We start from the raw sequence: 13,097 nt of genomic DNA on the forward strand, positions 1-13,097 counted from the left end.
ATGTTTCTGAAGTCATCGTGAATCACCGCAGATGGCACAGCCACGGCATCACCAGGGAGGGCACTTTCTCTGGCCCCTGTGAGAGCTCACCCCCTCCTGGGGGTCCAGGATCACTGGTCGTGACTATTGACCATAGCCCGTGCCTACCACACGAGGCCCATGGGCTCCTCAGGACAACGGTGGTCCCCGTGGGCACTGTGCCCTCCATACCCACCAGGATGGGAAATGTTCTGCTCAAAAATGCAACATGCTGGGCAGCTCTGTCCTCCATCGAGCACAGAGAGATTTCCCTTTACTGCGTGTGCATCACCTTCTCACCTCCCGCGTCATGCCCAGCCCCTTGGCTGTGCAATAGAACAGGACTCTGTACTCACTTGTCCAAACCCCAGGCCATTTGGTCCTGCTCACTTCCACTAACAGGATTACAATCTACAGGTCTGAAGTTTCCTGGAACTCTGTCCTGTTCTTGGCTGGTGGGACGGAGGCCTTCCAGCAGGTGAGGCCTTCCATACACGGTGCAGTGGTGGCATGAACTCTCCAGGGAAAAGAGAAGGGGCCGGCCCACCTTGCCAGTTCTGGCCTTTTCAGCTGTCACTCAGTTATTTTCTATAGGCAAAAAAAAAAAAAAAAAAAAAAAAAGTTTGTGCTCCTTTGACTAAAGCTAAGGAATTTTTGTCTTTTTATTTATTTCAAGATTTTATTTATTTATTTGACAGAGAGAAAGTGAGAGCACACACAAAGAGGGGGAGCTACAGGCAGCAGGAGAGGGAGAAGTAGACTCCCCCCCTGAGCAGGGAGCCCAACACACGGGGCTCGACCCCAAGACCCCGGGATCATGACCTGAGCCGAAGGCAGATGCTTAACAGACTGAGCCAGTCAGGTGTCCAGGAATTTTTTATTTTTAATCAGCAGAGTTAAATTAGCTATTTGTGCTCTCCTATATTTGAAAAGTGGCCTTTTGCTCCAGTGGGCTCAAGCTGCCAAATCTGTGTGATCCCTGTCCCAGGGCACACATGTCATTGAGGGTCAGAGGGGAGCAGTTCTCAGAGCCGGGGCAGCAGGTTGAGGCTATGACCCAGCGCATGTGTCTCCGATGCCCCACGCGTGGCTGAGGGCGTGTCTGGGGGGCGAGAGTGCACCTCAGGCCTTCACTGAAGTGTTGGGAATAGAACCCGTCACCACCGCACAGCTGGGCGGGGGGTAGAAGGATTGCATCCTGGGGGATCTTACAGGAGATAGAGGATTTTACCTCTCCAAATAAGTTAGATCTCAGGGTTTGCTTGGGATTTGATTTGTTCAGGGGCTGGGGCCGGAGTTGGTGATAGAAAGGGGGTGAGCTTGCAAATTGCTGAGGGAGGACGGGCTCCACTGGGGAGCCTGAGAGCGCTGGGTCATCGTTACCACAGAGTCTCAAGGTCCATGGGGCTTCTTCTAGCCATGCTCCGGAGAACAAAGCCAGGGGGGCAAGAAGAAATGTGTAGAAACACATTTTAATGAAAGGGGGTCTCTATTCTCTCCCATCTTTTAAGATCAGGACATTTTAGACATCAAACCTTTGTCATGTCTTTTAAATGTCAACATGCCACTTTAATATGCATGTATTATTCATATTCATAATGATTTTTATATTTTTGGTAAGGGGGTTCACAAATTACTAAAGGGACTGTTCAAATTTCAGAGGAAAAGTGGCTGGTGAGTTCTTTTTTTTTTTTTTTTTCCAAATTCTTAAAACATCCTTTCCATTTTTATCTGAATGCTTCTTTTTGGTTGCCAAATCCTAATTTGGTTAAAAGCTTAGCAATGAATGCCAGTTTGGGGATGATTTTTGCCGTCTCTGCTCAGGACAGTAAGGTGGCAGAGAGAAGGGAAGGGTGGGCTGGGCCTGCTGTGGGTCACCTGCCACCATCTGGGTTTGCAGCGATCAGGGGAGGGACCCCATGTTAGCCGTGAGGCAGGGGCAAGATGGGGGGCTGGACTGGCCTCTGTCTTCAGCAAGGCAACTGTGGACATCAAGGCTCTCCTGGAATACCACACTCACCCCGAGCTCAAATCCCAGATGTGGTGCCATTCATGGATTTACCAGATGCTCCCGGAATGTCTGGCCCTCCGCTAAGGGTTAAAGGGCGGCCTTCTGTGAGTGGAGTCAGATGGCAGCCACGAGGAGCCTGGCAGCCTGGAGATGATGCCCCTTGGTCTTCTGCTCCCTGCTATCTTCATGCCTTCAAACCAAAACCTTAGTGCAGGACACCTGGCACGAAGAAGGAGCTAAGGATGGTTGAATTAGGGCCAGCTACCTACAGGATGAGTGACTTAGCGTCAGCGCCTCAAGCTCTGTCCCTGCTATAAAGTAGAAATAATAGCATCTATGTGCAGGGCTGGAATGAAGGTCAAGTCTCATTTGAGCAGTGCTGGAACAAGTGGGTGCTCAAAACCCGGTGGCTGTTGAAGACATGTCATCATTCCAGCCCAGTTGTGCTTACATCTCTCCAGAGCACCTGGACCTGAGCCTCAAGGTAGACAAATCCTTCAGAATGTGTCGATGCTGCTTCTAGGCTTGCTCCCCCTCCAAGTACACCGCGTACCTCGCTGCTGCCGAATCTCCCAGAAAAGGAGATCCTGAGGATTCTGAGGCTGGATGGACACTGCGAAGCACTCAGGGCTTCCCTTGCAGATGCCAAGCCCCTCTGTTGCCACCGGGAGAAGACTCGGGGAGCCCAGGGGGCCTTTATTGAGTGGCTAAAATGTGGCACCTGGGAGCTCAAACCCTCTGGCGTGCCTGGCCTGGCAAGGAGAAGCAGGACAGCAACCTCAGTCAGCAGGAATACCCTGGTCCTGGCAGGGTCCTAATAGTCTGTATGGGATGGCCCGGACATCGGAGGCGGTTTCCTCTGCCCAGGCTGGGACGCAGGGGGGCGCTGCAGCCCCACTTTTCCTCAAAGACAGGGAGGCGCTCCCTGGGTTTCCAGACCGAGCTTTGAAAGATCCCCGGTTTCCTTGTACTCACAAGATTTCACATTCTCTCTGCCTTCCTGGGTGGAAATCAGCAGTGCCCTAAAAAAATAAACAAAAAAATCCCAGAAAATGTGCATGGCTTCTTCAACCAGGAGACTTTCTTTTCTTTCTTATTTTTTTAAGATTTTATTAATTTACTCATGAGAGACAGAGACAGAGGCAGAGAGACACGGAGAGGGAGAAGCAGTCCCGATGTGGGACTCGAACCCAGGACCCCAAGATCACGCTCTGAGCCAAAGGCAGACGCTCAACCACTGAGGCACTGAGGTGCCCTTCAACCAGGAAACTTAAATTTGCAAGAAATATGTTTTCCTTGTAACAAAAATTTAAAAGTACGTATCAGCCGAAAGAATTCCATACACCCCTTGAGAATAGTTTTCGGCACCTACACACACACGCAGAAGAGGACAGTTATAAATGATTTTTACTTATTTACCCAAACAAGGCATCACTCTATTTCATTATTTGCTTTTTCAGTTAACAGTAACCTCAGGAAACTTTTTCAGTCTTTCCCACACTTATTTATTTTTTTTTCAGAGTGACTTTGTTTAAATATCTGGGACCACCAAATCTGACGTTTGAAGCCCTAAGGTATTAAGATTGAAAATGAAAAACAGGGGTACCTGGGTGGCTCAGTAGTTGAGCATCTGCCTTCGGCTCAGGTCGTGATCCCGGGGTCCTGAGACAGCCTGCTTTTCCCTCTGCCTGTGTCTCTGCCTCTCTCTGTGTCTCATGAACAAATAAATAAAATCTTAAAAAAAAAAAAAGAAAAGAAAAGAAGGGCATCTTTCATGAAAGTTTCTAACTGAAGTGAAGAGAGGCTTAAGCCATTATGCTTTGGTCCCTCCAGGAGCAGCGTCTGAGCAGTACTTACTTGCATGTTGGGTAGAAGGCAGGTGACATTTGCTAAAAGAGCAGTCACAACCTTTAAATTCTCTGGCGGGGGGGGGGGGGGAATCCCTGAGGAAGGTCTCCTCTCCCCACCCTCCCTCCCAACCATCCTTGTTTCCTCCTGGATTGGTTGGCAGTCTGATGGGCCGATTGATTTTCCAACAACAGAGGTGGAATTTAGCACTACATCTAGCTAGGAAGAGCTGGTTTTGGTTAGGGGAGGAGCATAGAGAGCAGAAATGATAGCACAGGCTTTGTTGTCCACGAGCACAGGTTCAGATCCCAGCTCTGTTCCCCGCGGCTGGCTGGGTGACCTTGGGCCAATTACTTAATCCCTCAGAGCCTCATTTGCACAATGCGGTAAGAAAAGTCCTCTTGCAGGATTGCCATCAGTACCAAGTCAATCGCACAGGTATGTATGTCCACCCCTGGCACAATGACGGCGGGTATCAAGCACCCCAGTGCTCTGTTAGCGGTCAGCACACTTTTCCTGCGAAGGCCTGGAGAGCAGGTGATCTTAGGCTTTGCAGGCCACGAAGGCTGTGTTGCAACTGCTCAACAATATGTAAGCGAAGGTGTGAGGATGGGTGTGAGGATGGGTTCCGGTAGGAGTTGATTAACCAAAACAGGTGGCAGGGTGGCTTGGACCCAGGGCGGCTTGCTGACCCTGCACCAGGTCAGTGCTGTCCGCTACAAATAGAATGTGAGCCTCGTCAGTAATAATTTTTCTTGTAGCCACAGGAAAAGAGTGAAATGGGTGAAATGGGTCTCAGCAAAGTAAATTGTCCAAACCAGGATTGCCTCAGCACGTAAACGATAAGAAAAATCATTGATGAGGTATTTTACTTTAAATGTTGGTATTATTGAAACACATCTGCTGTGTATTTTAAGCTTATGGCACATCTCATGGCATACTGATCGCATTTCAAGGGTTCACTAACTTGAACACTCGGTTCAAGTGATGGTTAGCACAGCTTTGGAGTGCTTCTCCGTCTGCTGGTCATACCATCTAATGGGTCAAGAGATCGATTTTTTTTTTAGTTTTTTTTTTCTTAATTTAAAATCAATTTGCCAACATAGAGTATAACACCCAGTGCTCATCACATCACGTGCCCTCCTTAATGCCTGTCACCCACGGACCCCATCTCCCTGGCCCCCTCCCCTCCAGTGACCCTCCGTTTGAAGAAATCGATTTATGTAGACAAAAGTCAAGTTAGAAATATGAACTAGAGGAGAACCGAAACCATCTGAGTACACAGCTTGTAGAAAGGAGTTGGGTTGTCTCGTATGTGTATGCCTGTGTGTGTGTGCCTGTGTGTGTGTGTGTGCTGCACCACGGTGAGAAACAGAAAGACACATCTTTCTGTGGCTTATTGTCACACATGCTTGAAATTCCCCGCTCTACCTACTGAAGTTTCTTGGTTTGGTTTTAAATCAGGCGGACTGTGGTGCTTTAGCTCTTTCCTTGCTGCGGCTGGGCTGGTGCTGTGCCAACGCTTGCTGCCGACCGAATGAATGACTGTCTGGAACCGGCCCAACCGGGTACTAAATGTCACGCGGACCATCGAAAATATACAAATCACAATCCCCAACCTTCAACTTTACGACCTCTGCATTGAGTTTCACAGAATCCTCATTTTACAGAGAGCCCCCGGGAACCCAGGGAGGTGAAATCCATGCTCATTCCAGACCCAAGCCCTCAGCAGTGTTTTGGGATGAGAAGAAGGGATCCCATTGGCCTGGGATCCTCTTCAGTGGCCAAAGACCCTGTTCTCCCGGCACTTTTTCGGGTTATATAAAAGGCTGGGTGGCCCAGTCACTTTTCCAGAAGCAGGCTGCTTAAACTGGCACTTTCTCTCATTCCCAGAAGGATTGAGAACAGCTGCTTCCTCCCCGGCTGGTGCTCCACCGGGCTGCACCGATGGAAAAGTGGGTGAATTCCCCCAGTCGTGTGAAGGGTCTCGAGTCAATTTTGCTTGGAATTTTTGAACGCGTGAAACAAAGTTAGAGAGATCCTGCGTTTTTTTTTTAAAGGGTTTTATTTATTCATGAAAGACACTGAGAGGCAGAGACACAGGCAGAGGGAGGAGCAGGCTCCCTGCGGGGAGCCCGATGCAGGACTCGATCCCAGGGCCCCAGGATCACATCACAAAGGCAGACACCCAACCGCTGAGTCACCCAGGTGCCCCAAAGAGATCCTGCTTTTAAAGTGTCCTGTTCTCTTCTTGATTTTTTTTTCACTGATTCTCCCACAAATTTCCCGAGCCTCCAAAAACAAAGGTGAGGAAGGTTCAGGCTCTGTGCTCAAGTAGCTCAGATTGCGGGGCGTTGTGGGGAGGATGTTATCTTTCTGTAAAAACATATGTAAGATTATTCAGAGTGAAGCGGAGAAGAGCTTGTTGTTGTGTCTGGCTCGCAATTCCACACAAGATGAAAGTAGGAGGCTGGTAAAGCTCGCTTTTCTCCCTCTTGTTCCTCAGCTATGTGATGAAAGACACTTTAAATACTTCTGATGGTGAAAATTGCTGAAGGTCCGTTCCCCTGAAATACATTCTGCGGAAATCCCACTCCCGAACTGGATTCAGTTTTCTTCCTTTCCCACAAGGGTTGGTATGAGGGACATATGCAGACTTTGGAGTCAAGCTAACTTGGGTGCAGATTCCACTTGCACCATTTCTAGGCTTCGACTTGGCCATTATCTCTAAGGACTCAGCTTCCTCATCTGTAAAATGGGGGTGATTTTAGCCTCATAATGTTGTGGTAAAGATTAGGTGGGGGAAACACATATTAAGAGAAAAAAAAGAGTGTGGGAAAATGCTTTTCTGGATGAATTTTTCATATGAGTCCGTTTTCAGAAGATAGCAAATGGGGTATAGCAGTGATGTCGTATTTTCACTTCCTCCTCCTTCCAGAAGGGTGCAGTGTGAAGCCAAGAAATGCACTTTTGTGTCTTATTTTCCAGTCTTAGAAAATGACTTAGAGACTGCATTTTTAAGATATTTTTTCCCCACCCATTTTCATCTCACTCACACATAGTTGCTGTCAGGAATTCAATGTTCATGAAAAAATAGCCACATTTCTTTTTGGACACTTTTGTTTTTTTGTTTTTTAAACAACAAGGTCTTTCGGTTGTTGCCATGACAGCAAACCCTCTCCTGTCAGCTATGCAGGGGTGAATTATTGATGATCTTTGCTCAGGACGTCCTCAGGAAACACACTCATCCTCCAGGGGAAGGTGATAGGGCTCTAACCGCAGGAGCAGTCAGAGTGCTGGGAACTCGGGGAGGTGCTTGCCTCCTCATCCCGTCTATGGGGAGGGACCTGAGTGAGCCATTTGCCTGGGATCCTCTTCAGCAGCCAAAGACCCTGTTCTCCTCGCATTTTTTCGGGTTATGTAAAAGGCTGGGTGGCCCAGTCACTTTTCCAGAAGCAGGCTGCTTAAACTGGCACTTTCTCTCATTCCCAGAAGGATCTGACCCATTCCTGCTCAGATGATCCTGCCCACAAGTGAAGACAGCCACCCACGGCGATTGGTTGGCCAGGAACACATTCGTGTAGCCACTCTGTGAGCGGATGGGGGAGGCCACCGGAGGAGGAGAGAGTCAGAAAGTGTATGTTTGGAATTTACAGAGATATAAACGACTGCCCTCATTTTCATTTAAAAATAAGCATAGCAGGTTAGTCACCAATAAGCTTCTCGGGGGGTAATTTTAAGGCAAGTTACTTAGCCTTTCTGAACCTCAGTTTCCACATATATAAAATGGGTTTAATGATAGAACCATATCTCTTAGGGGTGGTTGTGAGGATAAATGCATAGAAAGTGTATGGAGCAGTTCCTGGCACGCAGCAAGCCTCTTACTATGTTAGCTGTTGTGATAAAATGATTGCTCCCTAAGTTATGTATCAGTACTCCCCTAATGTGGCCACATCCCCTGAAATCTATTAGAGTGTTCAAAACACATTTTATTTTATTTTATTTTATTTTATTTTATTTTATTTTATTTTATTATTTTAAAAAGATTTTATTTATTCATGAGAGACACACAAGAGAGAGGCAGAGGCACAGGCAGAGGGAGAAGCAGGCTCCCTGCAGGGAGGCCGATGCAAGACTCGATCCTAGGATCCTGGGATTGCAACCTGAGCCAAAGACAGACACTCAGGCATCCCCAAGACACAACCTTTTAAAGCTGATTTTATTTTCAGTTTCACGGGTAAACGTTGATTTGCTTTTGCCTTCTTCCACAAGAAAATGCTTGAAGCTGCCATCCAAGTAACAACATACGCATGTCTTTGCTTTAGCCTTGAGATGCGGTTTACGGGAACATCCCTGAATTTCATTGCAACAGTGTCTGAGGCCGTCCAGGTCTGAAAGTATCTAGGAAACGTACACATTTCAAAAGAGACAGCTCCTCTTCTGACACAGTGAAAGAGTGAGGAGTGAGAGGAGGCAAGATGGGTAGAAGAATTCAGGCATTCCGTGAAGAGAAAAACCTGATGTTGTGCAAGCAGTAATTAAAGCCCAGAGAAAGATTTTGCAGGTGCTTTTATGCCTTCCTTTCTGTCTTCTCTGCTTAAATTCTTCTAATTCTGATGAGACAAATTTCTCTAGGGTTAAGATTAAAAAAAAAATGTTATAGAAGTTTGGTTAGAAGATGCTACGAAGGACCCAGGGAGCCAGAGAGGAATGAAACCAAGCTCTGTGTCTTTGAAGGAACAGACCTTGGAGAAAGAGCAAGTCCGGAAAGCAGAGGGGCTGGCCTGGCTCACTGTGGAACTGGCCTTCTGACATAACTTCCAGGTCCCAAACCGTGTCTCTTTAAGGCGCTGGGAAAAGATCATTTCACTGCTAGTTATGCCCTTCGGCAGCATCTCCTGCCTGGAGGAATGGAAGGCACAGGGCTGTGAAACCTGTAGGCTTTAGAACCAAGCCGACTCGCTGCGTGGCCTTGGAGAAATGCCCCACCTCTCGGAGCCTCAGCTGAGAGAGTCATATTTTCCCTGCAAGGTTGTCATGAGGACGAAATGACTGACAGTCCGTGACGTGCTTGTCATATTGTACACTCTCAAGTGTCATTCTACTTCTGTCTTTTGAAGAGCTGTCCATTTTCCTAACTTAAAGACAGGAGGGCAGGGATGGTCCGAGCTGGGAGATTTACTGGCCTGAGTTTCAAGTTAGAGAAGGGTCAAGGGGGAGAGCTTTCTTTCTTTCTTTCTTTTTTTTTTTTTTAATTATTTTTCTTTTATTGGAGTTCAATTTGCCAACATATAGCATGTCACCCAGTGCTCATCTCATCAAGTGCCCTTTTTATAAGGGGAGAGCTTTCATTTCTACATATTTCTTTGTCACTCTCATTAGTTTACTCTGAGGCCCCCATGTGATATGACCTTGTCAGTCATTCAGTATGTGGAGAAATTTTTATTATAATACCTCTTTAGTTTATCCTTGATAAACAAGGGATTTCTTTTTTTTAAAATAAATTTATTTTTTATTGGTGTTCAATTTGCCAACATATAGAATAACACCCAGTGCTCATCCCATCAAGTGCCCCCCTCAGTGCCCGTCACTCAGTCACCCCTACCCCCACCCACCTCCCTTTCTACCACCCCTAGTTCGTTTCCCAGAGTTAGGAGTCTCTCGTAACAACGGGTTTCTGAGAAATTGAAGCCGGTGCCTCTCTGAGACTGTGGCTGTGGGCCTCCTGGCCCTGGCACATCACCTTGACCTCTCTAGGCGTCTTTTCTTTGCTTCAGGTGTAAAGCATGAGGTGGATGATTAGGTTTAAAAAATGCTTTACCATCCCCCCACGTCTGTGGTTCAGGTTCTCAGTTCTTTGTGTAATTTTTCAATAGCACGAACAGATAAATGTGCCAAACTTCTGTGATGGTATTTTCCTCCCCTAGACTTGGTAAATCTGAAGATTTGGGAGTTGGGACACCAAAGACTATGCCGCAGTGGCGATTATAGGGAGGTAATTCAGCCAGCGAGCTGGCTTCAGCGATGAATCTGAGTTCTCTGATCCGTTGGGCCTAAAGCTGAGACTGTTGGAGACTCGTTTAGGATTCTTGGATGCAACGTGCACTTGTCATTTTGAGTTATGGCCATATGCTGTGCAGATGGCCTCTGGGCTGGTCTTCCTTATTCGAGAAGGAGGAAGGTCCCATCCACTTATCTGTACAGATACTTTTCTAAAACTCAGAGGATTCTAAGGCTGAGGTCAGAATTCAGACAGATCAGAAGCAAGCCGCACGGATGAGAAAAATCATCGTCCGTGTTCCACGTGGGATCTGAGGTCATCCAGAGTTTGGCAAATAAATGCTTTTATACATTTTTGTTAAAATATTTACAGCATTACGCTATCATTTCAAAACAATCATTCCCAGCTCGACCTGACCATTCATCCAACCGCTGGTGCAAACTGCATTTGACAAGGGAGCTTCTATTATTCTTTTGTTTCTTGTTCTTGGATCCCATGAGATTTCTGCACCTGACAATACCATGTTCTCCTCTTTTGTTTTGTCTGAGTGCATTTCTCTTCCAAGCAACCAGACAACTCCTGACTGGGGCAGTGGGGGAAGATGATGGGTCATTGCTAAACTTTATTAGGTTGCAGCCATACAGTTTCTCAAGGGTCCCTTTTATTAACTCTCTGAGCTCCAAACATGCCACTGGACAGCTGCTCTCCCTTCAGCCCTAAGAAGCTCCATGGGTCCGGTCGGAGGGAGATGTCACCAAGGAGAAGGTATCATGGTGGCCGCTCCTCAAAACACCAGCACCGCCCTCTAGAATCCAACTGGGCACAGCCAGCAGGCATTGATCAAGCACCCACTGTGCTTCGGGCCCTTTGATAGGTGTCAGAAAGGAATTAGATGGGGTGCTTACTTTCAAGTAATTTATGCCATGAAGAGTGTACCTCGGTGTACAGAGCAAATGCTATGCCAGGCAACGTTTTAAATGCGTCATATATGTTCATGTGACGGGTTTAGAATGACCCCGCAAGGTTGGTAGGATTATCATCCCTGTTGTAGATGGGGGAAACTGAGGCACAGGAAATTGAGTAACTTGCTCAGTTATGTAGCCTGTGAGCAGCAGAGGCTGAATCTAGACCCAGGCAGTTGATTCCAGAGTCCGGGCTCCCTCCCCAGCTCGTATATTCCTTTTCTCTGATGACCCCAGGGACATCATCTCGTTAATCCTCATCACCTTTATCTGCAGGCTTCTCTCTTCCATAACAAGTGTTAGAAGAATCATGTGGCACAAAGCAAAACAAACAACAAACACCTTTCAATCCAGAAGGCACAAGGCAAACATCTAAACAAAAAATAAACTCCTTCGTAATCCCATCCTGGTTCTTATAGTAGTTCATGCCCTTTCAGTCGGGGTGTTTGTTATTTTTGTAAAAATATACATTTTGAAGTCTGCACTTTTCACTGAGGATGATGGCGGGTTTTCTTTTTCTTTTCCCTACCATATTCTTTCTAGACATAACTTTAATGACTTAATTGGTTCAAGTGTTTTAAAATCGTAGTTATACCACACGTTGACGCCAATCCCTTCATGCTAGGCCTTTAGGTTACTTCTGACATTTCCCTGTTGTAACCCGCACTCTCTTGCACATCTTTGTATATACATTTTTTTCATATACGTTTGGTAATTTCCTTAGGTGGTTGGAGGCTTTTAACTTTTTTGTTTTTAAAGAATTTATTTATTCATGAGAGATGCATAGAGAGAGGCAGAGACATGGGCAGTGGGAGAAGCAGGCTCCCTGCAGGGGACTCGATTCCAGGATCCAGGATCACGCCCTGGGCCAAAGGCAGATGCTCAACCACTGAGCCACCCAGGTGCCCTGGCTTTTTTACTTTTGTGGTTTTGGGTGGGGAGAGCAGATTCAGACTTCAGAATCAGGTTCAAAAAGGGCCATCTAAGTTCTTTCACTCCAGGGAAACGGTAATACTCTAAGTGTCTGAAGCATGCTATAAAGCATCCATCTTCTGCTTTTTGGGAGAAGTGGGAAAACTTAACGATTTGGGCTTTTGGATTTATAGGGCATCTTCTTCCTGACAAATGGATTCATGATTCTCCCAAGGGCTAAAGAATCCAAGATAGAACTGGCCCCGTTCCCTCTTCTTACCCCTCTTGAAGAATCAATCACCCAGTGGGGTAATGGAGACTTGAACACATGAGGCTCAGGAAGACATAAAACAGGTTTAACAGAAACTTTGTGGAAGTGGAAATACAGAGAGGCTGACAGTCCAGGAGGGGAAACACAATGTGAGGGAAACAGGAGGTAAAGGTCCGTCGACGAGTGGGCGAACCCACGGAAGGGGGGGCCCGTTCCCAGTGGCCGAGCACCGACTTTGTAGCTACATAGAGTTGGGCTGGAAGCTTGACGTTCCTTCTGACTGGCTGTGCGATCTCATGCAAGGTATCCAATCTTTCTGAGCCTCAGTATCTTCATCTGTAAAATGGGCGTGTTTTAGCACCTGCTTCCCAAAGTTGTTGTGAGGGTTTACTCTGATGGCGTTGGTGTAAGGAACTGTATGACTCCTGCTTGTTGGCTGGTTTGTGCAGGCCGCTAGACTGTTAGGTGTTCGTTACGTTTGTCAGCATCGGCTTCACTCAGTGGAGGGGATTACATGGTGAGGGGTCGGTCCTTCCACACTGTGGAGGACCATGCACACCATTGGGGAAGTTTTGCATTTTGGGGGGAAAGACAACAAAATCAAAGGGTGCCGTGTGACATTTATGAGGAATAGCTGTTACACTTCATCTTCCCGAAGCACAAAGGAGGATCGTCTTGGAAGTTCCCGTCTGCCTTCCGAGGCAAATGAGGACAGTTTGGGAATCTTTGCTGAGCGCCTGGTGTCCTCTCCCACAGCGGGGTGGGCATGACTGGATGGGCTTATGGCTTGCACTTCAACATTCTTCTGGTGTTTTAAAAAAATTACACTTCAAGCTCTCTATTCAGATTCTTTTGGGTGCTTTCCTCAAAGGGACAGAGGGGGAAAGTTTATTGGCTTAGGTCCCTGGGATTTCTAGGGATTCAGTGGCTGCAGACAGAGTGGGGCCAAGGGCTCAAATGGTGTCATGGAGCTCCTATTCCCCTTCCCATCTCTTGGCTGGGCTTTCCTGGGTATCTTTGTTTCAGGGACCCGTGTGTCCTGCTGCACGAAGCTTACAGCATCCTCATGCGTAA

At 47.1% G+C, this 13,097-nt stretch overlaps 1 protein-coding gene across 3 annotated transcripts in view; it reads left to right on the forward strand.

Moving 5' to 3' along the window:
* Positions 1-13,097, forward strand: part of SLC1A2 (solute carrier family 1 member 2) — a 152,158-nt gene that overhangs the window by 22,545 nt on the left and 116,516 nt on the right. The gene's annotated exons all lie outside the window — the stretch shown is intronic.

The sequence above is a fragment of the Vulpes lagopus genome, chromosome 11, assembly GCF_018345385.1.
Source record: "Vulpes lagopus strain Blue_001 chromosome 11, ASM1834538v1, whole genome shotgun sequence".
Classification (NCBI taxonomy): domain Eukaryota; kingdom Metazoa; phylum Chordata; class Mammalia; order Carnivora; family Canidae; genus Vulpes; species Vulpes lagopus.